General features: G+C 45.3%; 1 protein-coding gene and 1 long non-coding RNA gene across 2 annotated transcripts in view; one reads left to right on the top strand and one right to left on the bottom strand.

The window, feature by feature from the left end:
* The window catches only part of GALNT6 (polypeptide N-acetylgalactosaminyltransferase 6), a 91,958-nt gene extending 82,390 nt beyond the window's left edge, over positions 1-9,568 (bottom strand). Inside the window, exon 1 of the mRNA XM_068267370.1 lies at positions 9,454-9,568. The gene's annotated coding sequence lies outside the window, so the exon portion shown is untranslated. The remainder of the gene's footprint in view (positions 1-9,453) is intronic.
* On the top strand, positions 77-6,732 carry LOC137544062 (uncharacterized). Its single transcript, XR_011025717.1, has 3 exons — positions 77-143; positions 4,172-4,384; positions 6,535-6,732. It is a non-coding gene; the product is annotated as an uncharacterized lncRNA (long non-coding RNA).
* Positions 9,569-16,105: the final 6,537 nt, after the last annotated feature.

The raw sequence follows: 16,105 nt of genomic DNA, 5'->3' as shown, positions 1-16,105 counted from the left end.
GCTTCCTACACAGTTTTTTGGCAGTTGGACAGAGCAACTGCCATTCACTAAGTGCTTTTGAAAACAAATATATCCCTGAGAATCCCCTGTAAAGAGATGGACTAGTCCAAAACCTGTCACTTCTGTCATTTCTACTACCTACTGTAAGTGACAGCAACATAGGAGAAAAGTAATCTATGACTCATTTTACTCTGGAAAAAAAAAAAAAAAAAATGTACTTCTTATTTGTATATGTTTGCACATATTTTAGCTCTTACAGTTTTTCGCTGTAGTGCCCCTTTACTTGGTTTAGCTGTGTCCTAGGTAAGCGAATATGGGAAATGTTTTAAGATGTAAATAGGAGATGGTGCGGCAATATAAGCTTTTTCGATCAGAGGGAAGAATATAATGTTACACCTAGGCAAGGGGCCTGATGGGTGGGAGTTATTTGTATGTTATCTGCAATAATAGTAGTTATGTGCGACAGGGGAGTTGGAGCTCATGGTACAAAAAATTAATACAGAGTTTTAGGAAACAAGGAGGACATAAGGGAGGAGCAGGGCTGTGGAGTCCATCATTCGGCAACAACTCCTTAGTTTAAGAAACCTCCAAATCCAAGTACCGGTACCCAAAAATTGCTCCAACTCCGACTCCACAGAACTGGGCAGGAGACTGCATTAAGAACCCGAGAGGTTAGTGCTAACACATCTGGAACAGAGGTCAATTTGGGTGAAAAAAAAAAAAAGTTATATATTGATTGCTGGCCACTAACGGGAGGGGTTAGATAGCAACATGTCCACTTACAGAGTGCATGAGTCACCACTTGAATTTTTTTCAAATGGTGAACAAGAAAGGTGTATTATTGTTTCAGAGCCACCACAGGTCCCCTTATCAAGGCATAAACATTCAGGGGTAATTTTCCCCATGCCAGCCTTTAAGAAGTGCCAGGATATTGTAAAAGTTAAGGGCTCCGCCTCTGCCACAGGAGGTCAGTGTTCGAATCTCGGCTCTGCCTGTTCAGTAAGTCAGCACCTATTCAGTAGACTTTGGCCAAGACACCTTAACACTACTACTGTCTATAGAGCACATCCTAGTGGCTGCAGCTCTGGTGCTTTGAGTTCGCCAGGAGAAAAAAGTGTGATACAAACATTGTGTCTGTGTCTAGATTTGCATGTAAAGTGCACTTGCAGCACTGATGTGCTTGGTTCGATAAGAGAGACTTTGTGAGGACCTTGAAATATTAGTACAGCTTCCTTGTTTGCCATGTGCATAAAATGTGTCATCGGAGTGCTGAATCATACAAATTCCTTTAGTTGCCACAACTAGTGATGACGACATCACCCTGAAAAGTACCCAAACTGCTTTTTATGAATGTAACCATAAGGAGTGTGAAGTAATTTAAAATACATATAGCTTTTTGAAAGGAGCTTCTAGATTCCACTGCAATTCCTCTCCGTACCATTAACCCCAATGCCTTCTGGATGCCGGAGCCAGACAAGAACACGTTGCAGAACAGAGCTCCCCCTCCTCCCTTTCAACTGTGATAACTGCGATTGGCTCACAGTTATCACAGGGTCAGGAGCCAATGAAATTGGCCCCTGACCAAAGCAAGGTGCTCAACCACTGTGCTGTCTGGAGATGGTCAGCAAGGTTGATCTCTCCTAGTAGGTTCTTCTGGTGATCCAGCCGGAGTGCTACTTTAATCAAATCCAAAAAGAAATCAGAGCCGTTATGTGGCTGATGATTACTCTGGGGGCTAACAGCATTATGCCGATTTGTTTAGGATCACTTGAAGGCTAGGATGTTCCATGGAAAAACAAACAGCAGCAGCATTGTCATGAAAGCTACTCAGCAGCAGAATGGAAACTCGGAAATCCATTCATCCCAGTGACCACATGCCGAAAACCTGCACTGTCATTCCTTGCTAGACCGAGCCTTCATTCAGCATTCTCAGGCTTAGAACATCAGTTCCCTTTCCTGTCAATCTGGCTTGCTACCGGTATGTGGGCTAACATGACTGAATGCTATCTAGGCAAAGTTACATTGAAAAATACTTCAGTCTTCACATTTTTGTTAGGTGTGAAAAAAACACTCCCCAAACTGGGCAACATAGGGCCATCCAGCTGCTGCAAATGCCATAACCGTTACCTTCCGCCCTTGCACCGCTATAGCTAAAATGCCCAAACCAGGGATACAATTGTGTACTTTGTACACTGGATTGTGTTGGTGATTTACACACATCTGACACTGTTCTGTAACTGGGTCAATTGGACTAGAGCAGTGATGGCTAACCTTGGCACTCCAGCTGCGGTGGAACTACAAGTCCCATAAGGCATTGCAATACTCAGAGCTCTAAGCATAACTCGGGGAGAAAGAGGCATGATGGGATTTGTAGTTTTGTCACAGCTGGAGTGCCAAGGTTAGCCATCACGGGACTAGAGTGTCACCTTGCCTTTTAGAAGATTGTTAAATGACAACAGTCAGCAATGTTTCTCATTTAAAGGACACCTGACCTAAGAGGGATATGGAGGCTGCCATATTTCTTTTTAAACAATACCAGTTGCCTGACATCCTGCTGATTTTTCATGCGTCAGTAGTGTCTGAATTACACACATGGAACAAGCATGCAGCAAATTCAGTCAAATATCTGACTTGGATGCTTGTTTGGGGTCTAGGACTAACTAAAGGTATTAGGAGGTAGAGGATCAGCAGAGCAGCTAGGCAATGTTCATCGTTTAAAGTGAACCTGAGGTGAGAGGTATATAGAGGCTGCCCTATTTATTTCCTTATAAATAATACCAGTTGCTTGGCTGTCCTGTTGATCGAATACTCTTATACTTTTAGCCATAGACCCTGAACAAGCATGCAGCAGACCAGAGGTTTCTGACAATATTGTCAGAACTGACAAGATTAGCTGCATGATTGTTTCTGGTGTTAGATCAGCAGGATTGCCAGGCAGCTAGTATTGTTTAAAAGGAAATACCTATGACAGCCTCCCTATCCCTCACAGGTCAGCTGTCCTTTAAATGGAGATAAAAATCAAATCAGCCTTTTGAATGATAGATGGAAATAGTCACATTTTATTGCACATACAGTGAAGTCTCAGGAGCACTCGTGGAGCAAATAGGAAGTTGCCTAGTTGAGATCATGTGATCAATAGTGACGAACAAAAACAAACAAAAAAATTATCCTACCATGTTGATAGCGTCACATTGGTGTTAACTGCTAAATAACTGACACTGCTGCCAGTTAACTGGATTAAATGCTAGAAGCTTCAATTTGCTAATTCCAACATCTGCCTCCTGGGTGGGGATTAGAGGGTTAGGAGATACTGTTTCTTACCACTATACTTTGTTATTACGGATTACTAAGCAAATTCACTACCTGACTGTACCGTCTGCAGTAATCAAGTGACCACCTAAAAAGGTTTAAAATAAAAATGGGTATAAGGGCTTGTTCACATTGGAGGCGTTCTGAGGGTTTTTTTTAAACACCTGCGATTTTTCAAAATCACCCTGAAAGCGCTTACACCATGCCATCCTATGCGCTAGTTCAGTCTACTTTCAAATCAGAGAAGCGCTGCATGGACCATTTTCGGGGAAATTTTGCTACAATGGAAGGTAAAGGAAAAATGCAAATGCTCACAAATTTGCTTTGTGCAGCGATTGCGTTCGCGTTCTTTTAGAATAAATACATTGTATTTATTATTTTCTGGGTCAAAGAGTTCACTTCCTGACTAACGTCAGGAAGTGAAAGAGCGGAATCGATCTGCAAAAATGCCTACAAAAACGTCCAAGGAACAGAAATCACTGGGAAGGGTGAAAAAAAAATTGCTTCAAAAATCATCCAACGTGAACGCTAACGCAATTGGAACGCAATGTGAACAAGGCCTTAGAAAGCAGAAGCCTTAAAGGATACAGAAGATGGGCACAAGCTGGATTCCAGGCATGGCATCAGACACTGGCACTGATGTAGGCTCACAGAAATAAATGTAATCGATGATATGATAAGTTACTGCACTGCTTCTTAGTTAAATGATCAGTGCAGATGAAAACTGGATATTCTTTGGTAGCTTGCAGTAGTTCATGATGGGTACAGACTGCATATTTCGTAGACAGGAAGGATACACAGATTCAGCTCTATTACCACACTGATAGTCTGTCACAGTTGTGTGTACCTCTAATTCCAACAGGTGAAGGCAATCCCCAGTACAGAGACCAGCATCAGCAGGGCAAGCAGAGGGCTTGACAACACCGTGCTTCAGTGGACAGGAGTGGCATTTGATGGGGAATCCGTTCATGACTTTAAGTGAGAAGAATATGGAAGCTGCCATCTTCATTCCCTTAGAAACAATGGCAGCTGCCTGGCTGCAATTCTGAGCTTTAGGCCTTCACACTTCTGTGCAGTAAGTTATAATGCACTGCACACTTTATGCAACATGCATGCTAAGTGAAAAAGTCTATTGACTTTCATGTTAGGGTAGGTGCACACTTGTGGGTTGCAGATCGGATCTCCATTTTTGTAAATCATTTTTTTTTTTTTTGCTCAGCTTTTCTGCAAAAGTCCTTTTTGCAGCCTTCGTTTCCAATCTGTGGAAATGTATCCCCAGTCCTGGGGGGGCCGCCACGCTGGATGGGGTAGCAGGCAGGAAGGGGGGCAGCGGGCACAGCGGCGGAGAGGGGGCCACCATGCTGGAGGGGATAGCAGGCAGGAAGGGGGCAGCAGGCACAGCAGCAGGGGGGGGGGGGGTCAACATATACCGACAGGGCTGTATATGCAGTGTCAGTGGCACACACACACAAAAAAAAAAACACATCAGAAGAACATTAGCTCTCAAAAGAGCTATTTTGGGGTGCTTTTCATAAATAACAGCAAGGAGCAAGCTAACAGACCTCCTAACTATCGCTTTCCCTATCTCTCCAATGTCTCTCCCTTCTCTCACTAATACAGCAGCACACAGAGTGAGAACATGGCCCGACGCTGCAGCCTTTTATAAGGGGGGGCTCCAGGAGGGAGTGCAGCCTGATTGGCTGCCATGTGTCTGCTGACTGTGATGTAGAGGGCCGAAGTTTAGCCAAATGATGTAGTATAGGGGGCGGGTCGAACTCGAACCAGCTAAGTTCGCGCGAACAAGTTCTCCAGCGAACCGTTCGGGCTATCTCTAACATTAGTAGTGGTGGCTTCGGCTTTGGTCTAGCGCTGTACTTGGGACAGCCGTGTGACACGGCTGTCCTCCTGGGGCATAAGAGAGCGATCAGAGCTCGGTTGTTGGGGAGAAAGGGGGGGGGGGGGGGGAAATCACTAGTGTGCTTTGTGCAAATCTATTAACCCTTCGCACTCTCGCACGCAAATTTCAAACAAATGCATTCACAGATTCACTCATCCAGGCACAACTGTTATCCCTACAGCTAAGTTAAAAGCCGGGGTTTTAGTTCACAGAAGAATGCATTCTTATGCTTAGTCACCTATACTGCGCAGAAGTACCCAGGTAAACATAGGTGTGCTAACTCTGGCCCTGTAACATGCTTAGTGCAGACATGCAAACACATTCATTGCATCAAACCTATCAATGGATTAGGAGCACACATCCTGGACGTCCTCTCCTGGGACTGACAGTGCATCTTACCAATCGCACAAGGGAGCTAGCATAAATGTATCCACGTGCACCATGCACATACACCAGCATAAGCTGTGTGCATGCTGACAAACACATACAGGGGAAGGAGGGAGTACACTGAATTAGACCTTAGCCACAGGGGTCTAGTGTGCTATATGGTGCGGCCCTGCAGCTTGACCTTAAAGCTGCAGAGGCCAATTTAACAAAAAAAAAAAAAATAAATAAAAAAAAAATAGCCTGGTCTTTAGGGGGAGGTTTAGCACTGTGCCCCCCCCCCCCCCCACGATTTCCTCACACATCCCAAAAACATACAGATACGTTAATTGGCTTCCCCTGAAAATTGTTCCTAGACTACGATAGTAGAGATTAGAATGTGCGGTCCTCCGAGGGAGTTAGTGACAAGGCTATAGCACGGTGGCGCAGTGGTTAGAACTCAAGCCTTTCAGCGCTGGGTCCCTGGTTCAAATCCCAGCAAGGGCATTATCTGCACAGTTTGTATGTTCTCCCATATCTGCAAGGGTTTCCTCTGGGCACTCAGGTTTCTTTCCACATCCCAAAAAAATACTAGTAAGTTAATTGGCTTGCCCTTAAATTTGCCCTAGACTATGATACATACACTACATGATACATACATAGATTATAGTAGGGATTAGATTGTGAGCTCCTCTGAGGGACAGTTAGTGACAAGACTATATACAGTCTGTACAGCGCTGTGAAAGATGTCGGCACTATATACAGTAAATACTAATAATACTGTGTAAAGCGCTAAGGATGATGTCAGTGCTATATCAATCATAAACAATAAAATGTTCCCGATTTAAACGCTTCATGCAGTAAATAAGGACTCCATGAACATAATTTTTTTTTTTTAAAGTAAGGTTCTAAATCCGATCCTCACACTGGATTATGAACTAAAAAGGCCATAAATTCCTTCACAGGAACTGCACCTTCCAGGCTAACAACAAAAGTTGATGTTCCACGTCAGGAAGAGGAGGAGAGGGACAAAAGCCACACTACAGCTGGGTGTGAAGAGAACCAACCAGCAGCAACCCCTTCCCACACTTCTAACCAACACCTCTGTGGTAAGGGGAGGTTCCTGACAATGCCAGCCTGTGCAGCAACTTCCAAAACCAGTTCCACCCAAACAGCTTGCATGCTTATCTGATATTATTGATTTAAAAATAGACAAGCCCTAATGTGTGTGGTCAGTATGTTCAGACATCAGCATGCACAAACACTAGAAAAGATACAACAAGCTGGCTAGCTCATGAAGCAACTTAAAAGATCATTCACCGTGAGCAATTCGCAATAACCAAAAAGGAAATAACCCAACCAATCAGATCACTGATTGAGAGGCTGCTGTATCAAGACAGGTGCAGAGATAACTGGAGTAGTGTAATCAGAGCAGACCTGTGACTGATATTTCTTGTTTTATTCAGCAGGTAAAACCTGATTGGTTGCCCTGTCCAACTGCTCCAGGATTTCACTGCACCTCAGTACATACCAGCCCCAGAATTGATTACTGATTGCCATGAGAAAATAATGTCAAATTACAGGGCATACCTGTGATCACGGTATATTCTGCTTTCCATTATCTGTATTGAGGAAAACTATGGAAACTTAAAGAGACTCTGTAACAAAAAACATTCCCCTGGGGGGGTACTCACCTCAGGAGGGGGAAGCCTCGGGGTCCCAATGAGGCTTCCCCCTCCCCTGTAGCTGCAGGCAATCCAGCACTGGCTCCCCCGAAGTGTCCCGCAATCCTCCCCCGACAAGCCTAACAAGGCTTGATATATTTTCCTTCCCTGGCTCCAGCGGGTCCGCTTGGCTCTCAGCACGGAGATAGGCGGAAAGAGCCGATCTCCGTCGGGTCCGCTCTACTACACAGGCGCAGGAAACTTGCTCCTGCGCAGTACAGGTGACCGACAGCAATCGGCTATTTCCGCCTATCTCCGAGGAGAGAGCCGATACTGCACCTGCACTGGAGCCGGGAAGGTAAATATTTACATCCCCCGCTGTTCGGAGGGGCACAGCAAGACCGCCGTGGGACCGAGGAGGATAGGCTTCCCCCACCCGAGGCGAGGGGAACTTTTTTATTACAGGTTTTCCTTCTTTGTAACAGAAGGGTAAAGGTGGCCATACATCACATGATGTATGGGCAGAGTGACCAAGAGACAGATCTCTCCCTGATCGGAAAGAGATCTGTGTCCTGTGACTGTCCATACACCACAGGCTGATTCCTGATTGATTTCAGCATGATAGGGCATCTGCTTCCTCGCTGCTCCCAGCACTGTCCCCATAGTGTAAAATGTGCCATGTGCATGCATTCTTTACCTGTCGGTGCCCGCCAATGGCTCTGCAGCCACATACATGCGCCCCATGTGGTTGCATGTGGCACCACACACACACGTTTACGTGAGAAACCACGTGGGGTGCGTGTATGTAGACGGAGCACAGAGCCACCGACAGGTAAAGTATGCAGCATGCACCGGGTAAACGGGGGCACATTTTACACTAGGGGGGACAGCACCACGGGTGCTGCCGCATCTGTCCCGATATCGCACACCCTTACCGCCATGCTCCCAAATCGAGCATATCAGCCCTACATCATGCAGCATGTGCAAACTGTACATGTGACCAATTTCAGACCAAAATTGGTCGCAGCGTTGATCAGGCATGCTCTTTGTAGTGCAGATTTTCCTCTGATATACAATTACAATAATTGTATCAAATGGGTCAATCAGCCACCTCTGCTGAGTAATTATAGTTTGAATGAATATTTTAAGTAACAAAGTACATTCACTCGGCTACCCTTCTATTACATAGATCTGGTGAGATGGGACAATCAAGATTGTATCATTAGTGGTCACTTCCAGGAAGTGTTAATCTAGATAGATAGATAGCAATGAGCATGCACACACTGCTGAGGTCAGAGCAGCACAAGCTTGCTGCTCTGCTTGCTGCTATTACCAGTAGTACTACACACTTTGCCCTGTTTCTGTACATATAAATCTAATCAACAGCTCAGGCAAGTGCAGTGTTTTACGACAAACAGATCTCAATAGAAAAACAGAGAGCTGCCAAAGTCACAGAAATGACTCGTGTGTCACAGCACGAAAACATTATACATAGTAGCATCACTACCACGCCTGCAGTGGCGTAGCTAAGGAGCTGTGGGCCCCGATGCAAGTTTTACAATGGGGCCCCCCCAAGTACTCCATACATAACAATTGATACGGCGCACCAAAACCTGCCAATGGCAACTACAGTGTCAGAGGTGCAAGAAGGGGATGGGGAACAGCTTGTTAATGATTACCACTATTCAAAGTATCTATAGAAGTGATTATTATGAGCACAGGACCAATAGAGAGCTAAAACTGTAGTTGAGGGAGGGCCCTTGGGGGCCCCTCTGACCCAAGGGCCCCGATGCGGTCGCAACCTCTGCAACCCCTATTGCTACACCCCTGCACGCCTGGGTTGCTAAGAAAACATTTCACCCACCAAGCACCTCTCAAAAGCATCGGCCACACCAGACAGAGAATGATTATCCCATGTAAAAAAAAAAAAATGGGATGTATGAAAATACTCAGGAAAAGATCTCAAGATATAATATGGCAAACAACACTCAGCCCATGGAATCGATTCCACTTCAAGCAGTTCTGAAATGAATGGAATGTTCAGATCCACTTGTTGCGCTTCGATAGGGACTGTCTGGGGGAGACAGATCCCTTTCAATAGGTTTCACATCACTCTCATTCAGGCAACATCGGGTTAATTCTGCTTGAGAAGTTCAAAGCCACGTTCAGAGGAAGGCAGCAGCGGGGTGCCGCATGGGGCAAGGCACTGGGCGCACTTACCTCTCTGTCCCGAGCCTTGCAGATCAGTGCGAGCGGGGAGAGATCGCAGGAGTCTGCGGATGGCACAGGAGCTGTCAGTTACCTCTCACTGCCTCCTATCTACAGACACACTAGCGAGAGCTCTCAGGAAATGATCTGATGCTGCTGAGAGTGAGGAGGAGGGTGCAGCTTACACAGGAGGAGCCAGTCACTGTACGGAGGGGAGACACAAAGCAGCCTTACCTGCAGCACAGGGGAAGGAGGAGCCCGGAGACACTGATCAGGCTGCCAGCATACAGGTGTATCCTAGAGGGAGCCAGGACACCGCGCCTCCGGGTCCTAGAGCGTCCTCTGCCCTCCTCATCCTCACTCCTGGTGCCAGCGCCTGGACCAGCAGCTGCATGACGCTACTTTGGAAGCATGTCCCCGGCCTGTCCCTCTCTCCTCTTCTATCCTCTGCTCCTCTCTAAAAAGTCTCAAATGTTTACATTGTGCTCAATTCCAAGCCAAGTTTCTCTAATGCTGGGTACACACGTTGAGATTTCCCGTTTGAATGCTCGATCAGGTTTCGAAACGAATACTTAACATGCAAAATCGACGGCTGTATCGATCGAAACCCGATCGAACATGTCGGAAATAATTGAATCGATCCCGCGGATCGAGCGGGAAATCGCAACATGTTTACCCAGCATAACGATTGCTTTGTTTATCTCAACGTGCAGATATATAAAGGAAGATTAGATTAGTGGTGAAAAAAAAACTACCAGTGTGATGTTAGGGCTCGTTCCCACTAGTGCGTTGCGAAATCGCCGCGGAGGAAATCGCATGCGAGTGCGATTCCGCATGCGTTTTTTGCCACGATTCCGCATAGGTAAGGGTTTATGCGATTTTAACCATGTCACTGCCTGTGTAAATTAACATTGATTTTTATGCGGAATTGCTTGCGAAATCGCGGGGGAAAACGCATGCCAAAACCGCATGCAATTTCCCTATTAAATACATTGAATGCGATTCGCATAGCGGTGTGCGGGGAGCGAATTCTGACGACTCTGCCGTGCAGATTTTCCCCACACACAAAAACGCTCCGCACAACGCACAAGTGGAAACAGGCCCATCCACTTGTATTGGCTGTGCGAATCCGCATGCGGACAACGCATGCAGATTCGCTATAGTGGAAACGAGCCCTAAAATGTATTTCTTGATTCTTTATGGTTTGCCTGGCTGGAGGAATGATAGGGGCTGTGACTGGAGGAGTGGCAGGGATGTGACTGATTCAAAGATGTGTGCACTAAAAAGTGTCCCTCTGTCTCAGTTTGGGAGGTATAGGCCCCTAATCTCAGCAGTGGTTTACTGATCCTCCTGTAGCACATAAATAGTTATGCTTGAGATCTTCTTTGTGCAGACTACATGTGGTCATTGATGGTTTAAAGAGTACCGAGCCGAAGCTCGAGTACACAACATCAGATACTTACCTAAAGAGAGGGAAGCCTCAGAATTCTATTCAGGCTTCCCTCCCTGCTGTGTTGTCGCCCCATCTCCGAGTGCACTCCCCAGAAGATTAGCGACAATGCATTGTCGCTAATCCTAACAAGGTCACGCAGCTCTTCCTGCTTCAGCGTGACCGCGCAATATCCGACCCAGCCTGCCCGCGCATGCACAGTAAGCCGGAGCTGCAGGCTCTGTGGTACTGTGCATGCGTGGGCGGGCTCGCACGGCTACTGCAAGGCCCCACTGCAGCCCCGATGTAGGGTAGGGCCGTGCACAACAACGGGGCTTTTCTCCTGAGGCTTTCCCTCTCTTAAAGAGGATCTGCATTAATAAAAAATGCTCCTTAGGGTACTCACCTCGGCAGGGGAAAGCCTCTGGATCCTTTTGGAAGCTTCCCCCATCCTCCTCCGTCCCACGGTGACAGAGATACAGCTCCCAGTAGCGTCTCTCGGCTCGGAAATAGCTGATCCCAGTCGGGTCCACTCTACTGCGCAGGCGCAAGTTTCCTGCGCAGTAAAGCGGACCCGTCTGAGATCGGCTATTTCCGAGCGGAGAGCCGCAACAGCGCCCCCGCTGGAACAGGGTAAGGTAAATATTGCACAGCCTGACAACTTGTCCACTGTGCATTCCACGGGCCAGAGCGAGATCACCGTGGGGCGGAGGAGGAAGGGGGAAGCCTTGATAGGATCCAGAGGCTTCCCCCTCCCGAGGTGAGTATCCTCCAGGGGCATTATATTTTTTTAAGGTATGTATGCCATTTTGATCCCGAGCTTCGACTTGGGATCACTTTAAGAGGAAATGAGGCCCTAGGCAAGGTAGTAGCTTTGGCTCATCCTGATGATCCTTTTGGCAATCTGAGGTGTAGAACAGGACAGAAAAATTGGCAATTGGGCCCGTCTGACATGCACTAGGCTACAGGAACTTGCGTAGATTGCCTTGTGGATGATCCTGCTCTGCATGTGAAGCCCCAGTGGGGTAATCTGGTGCATGCCAGGGCTGTCTATAATGACAGTCTTGGTTGATGCAGTGGGACATGGGCTGCAGTCACATCACCGGGGACTTTATCATAGTACAGTCGGATAGCTGGAAACCTGAGAAATTCCCGGCTACACTACAGAAGATGGTCACGAGAAGCCAGGCTGCAGGTGAGTATCCTGATTTTATTTTTTATTAAGGGCTGGTTCACACTCGGATGCTTTTTGGGACCAAAGCTTTGCTGATCATCATCTATCAGCGAAGTGCTGTGACAAATGTATGCCTATGGTATCATCATCACTGCATAGTAGCGATTTGCAAAACCGCAAACTTACTCCATGCAGCAGTTTGGTAGCGCTCACCATGCGATTCTCGTTCAAGTGCAATTGACAAAATTTTGCTTTGACAAATTGCAATCACTGTTTTTGAGTGTGAACCAGGGCTTACATGTGCTCAACACTGACTCATGGATTTTGGGGGACACTCAGGCCCGGATTTACATCACAGGAGCCTATAGGCACAGACGTATTGGCACCCTAGACTCTTTGCCATCCATGAGCTTTCAAACCCCCGCTGAACCGCACCGCAAGTGTGCTGGCCTAGCTGTCACCTCTCCCTTACTTCCACGGCCTGTCACAGGTAGGTACAGGTGTCCCTTAGTATTAGGCAGCCAGAGCTATCCTCACTATTTAGCAGCTAGAGGTGCCCCCAAGTATTAGGTAGCTAGAGATGCCTCCAGCTAAAGGGAGATTTGGTCAGTGGAGAGCAGAGACCTCTAATTTACACTCCGCTCAGGACTCTGCATAGGGAAGGAGGGAGGAAGGCACTAGGGCACGTGCCTACAGTGCCTTATGGTAAATCCGGCCCTAGGGACACTGCCTAACTATGGTGATTTGGGGAGGTGAACTCTATATATTCTTGGGGATCTGAGGGTGGACTATTGCGTTTAATACTACGTGATGGAGGTAAAGAACGCTTTGAAGTCTGTGGATTTTTTTTCGGGGGGGGGGGGAGGGGAGGACTCAATTATGCCTAATTATGTTTGGGCATTTAAGAGGGAGACACAGCCTAATTATTTTGAAGAAGTGGGGTTTTTTTGCTTGTTTTTTTTTTGTTTTTTTTTTGGGGGGGGGGGTACTCTGCCCAATTAAGTATAGGGACATTTTATGTAAAATGTTTCTTAGTTACGTTTGATGGAATAGGCTGCTTTTGTTTAATTTTTATATATATTTTTTGCGGGAAAGGGGGGGTGGGGGGGCGACACACTGCCTCACTAACGCTCTTTTGTGGAGAACAATCACAAACAACGCTCTAATGCTTTTGGGGAACACACTGCTAATTGTGATGTTTGGTGCACAGACTGCTGAATTATGTGTTTTGGGGAAACATGCTGCCTAATTGTTATGTGGGGGATCTGCCTACTTAATTATAAACTAAGTAGTAGGTGTTGTGGATAATGCCTCTTCTGCTATGTCCCTAATGGCTGTTTGTATGGTATTTTTTTTTATTAAAGAAGGGGTTTCATCCAGATGTTTGCTTTGCAGAAACACTATCTTTGAATTTCACAGCTACTAGGCTCATATACATTTGGCTCTGTCCACGACCAATCATGACCACACCCACTTTTTGGTGCTCTCATCTTTTAAGTACCCAGGGATGCCCCGGATCTTCCAGAATCCTAGAAATTCCAATGTTAACAAGTGATCCATGATAAATTGATATTTACCCCCAAGTCAGATCACCTTACAGCCAATAAAACAATTGTTATTGGTTGTTTTGGGACAGAATCTTTCAGTCTTGATGCTTAGTCCATCTGATCATTTTATCAAATTGTTAACTAGAGTGGAAGTTAACATATATCATGTATACTAGGCCTTATCTACAAATTACATTATTCCTGGTGCGAAGGCTTATTCAGTGAATCTTCATGGACATGTTGCTATAGTTGAGTGACTATCCTGCACGCTTTCGTGTGAGTGACTATCTCTAGGTCTGAGCTGCAGCTGTAAAGCCGGGTACACACTTCTAATTTTGATTGGCTAATCATTGTCTAATCTTACCACTTCTATTTAGTATGAGAGCTTACCTTACTTCATAGTATTCTAATCTAAACCTGTCGACCATCGTATGGCATGGAGGGGGTAAAATTGGTCATTGATTGGATGTGTGTACCAGGCTTGAGCGTCAATAATTGGGGGGGGGGGGGGGGGTTAATCAGAGACCAATCAAGAACATTTTTCTGATCATGTGACCACCACGATTGGCCAATTGCAGGGATCAACGGGGAAGGTTTTTGTCTTCCAAATCAAAGCTTCTCTGGTAATTTATATTTAAAGAGGAACTTCAGCCTAAACAAACATACTGTCATTAAGTTACATTAGTTATGTTAATTAAAATAGATAGGCAATATAATCTCTGACCCACCCTGTTTTAAAAGAACAGGCAAATGTTTGATTTCATGAGGGCATCCATCTTTTTGGTTGAAAGGAGGTGACAGGGAGCATGAGACACAGTTCCAACTGTCCTGTGTGCTGGTCACCCCACCCAGTTGCTAGGCAACGTGAATAACAACATAGGAAATCCCATCATGCTTTGCACAGCATCAGGGAAAAAAACAGCCCAGGCAGTTTTCTTTGATGGGTGGAGCTTAGCTAAAAAGGCAGCTAAAAATGATGCTTTGGTAAGAAAAACAAAGTTCTGATGCTGTGAAACTGTTAAAGAAACACCAAGCCTTTTCAGTTCTGCTGAGTAGATTTTAAGTCCGGAGGTTCACTTTAAGAAAGGGAAGTATTTATTGGAAAAACAAATCTTTGGTGCAAACAATTAAAAAAGTACAAAGCATTTAATAACACTAGATAAGTTTCTGTAATGTCCTATTATACATGCTATTACCGGATTTTGTTGTCTTTAGTCATTGTAATTAGAATTTTTCTTGTATCCTGGCGTCACTGAATTGAACCTTTAGTTTTTCTCATGGGCTAAAAATTCTTACTTCCTCCTCTTTCTGCTCTTTTCTTCCTTTTCCAGCAGATATGTTTCCCCAAGCAGAATAATGTTACATAGTTATTTGGGCTGAAGAAAGACATACGTCCATCGAGTTCAACCAGAAAACAAAGTACAACACCAGCCTGCTCCCTCTCATATCCCTGATGAACCAGAGGAAGGAGAAAAACCCTTACAAGGCATGGTCCAATTAGCCCCAAATTATATATGTTAATTAGATCCCCTCTAAGGCGTATTTTCTCTAAACTAAATAAACCCAGTTTATTTAACCTTTCTTGGTAAGTGAGACCTTCCATCCCTCATATCAATTTTGTTGGTCGTCTCTGCACCTGCTCTAAAACTGAGATATCCTTCCTGTAATGTGGTGCCCAGAACTGAACTCCGTATTCCAGATGTGGCCTTACTAGAGAGTTAAACAGAGGCATTATTATGTTAGCATCTCAAGTTTTCAATTTCCCTTTTAATGCATCCCAAAATTTTATTAGCTTTAGCTGCAGCGGCTTGGCATTGAATACGATTATTTAACTTGTTGTCGATGAGTACTCCTAAGTCCTTCTCCAAGTTCAATATCCCCATCTGTATCCCGTTTATTTTGTATGGTGTTAGACCATTGGTACGACCAAAATGCATGACTTTACATTTTTCAACATTGAATTTCATCTGCCATTTTTGTGCCCATATAGCCATCCTATCCAGATTCTATTGCAATATGTCACTATCTTCCTGAGAGTTGATGATTCTGCACAATTTTGTATCATCTGCAAAAATAGCAACATTACTTTCTACTCCATCTACTAGAATCTAGTAACTAGATCATTAATAAATAAATTGAAGAGCACTGGACCCCAGTACTGACCCCTGTGGGACACCACTGCTAACAGTTTCCCATTTTGAATAAGAACCATTGACCACTCTTTGTTTCAGTCCATTAGCCAGTTCCCTATCCATGCACACAGACTCTTCCCCAGTCTTTGCACCCTTACTTTCGCACCAGACTTTTGTGGGGAACAGTGTCGAAGGTCTTTGCCAAATCCAAGAATATCACATCTACAGCATTCCCAATGTGCACATTAGCGTTCACTACCTCATAAAAGCTAAGCATATTAGTCAAACAGGACCTGTCTTTAGTAAACCCATCCTAATGCTGAGAAATAAGACTATTTTCTACTATGAAGTCTTGTATAGTATCTCTTAGTAACCCCACAAA

Source organism: Hyperolius riggenbachi, chromosome 2 (assembly GCF_040937935.1).
Source record: "Hyperolius riggenbachi isolate aHypRig1 chromosome 2, aHypRig1.pri, whole genome shotgun sequence".
NCBI lineage: Eukaryota > Metazoa > Chordata > Amphibia > Anura > Hyperoliidae > Hyperolius > Hyperolius riggenbachi.
The sequence above is the reverse complement of the archived record's forward strand: the minus strand, read 5'-3'. Positions and strand labels throughout refer to the sequence as shown.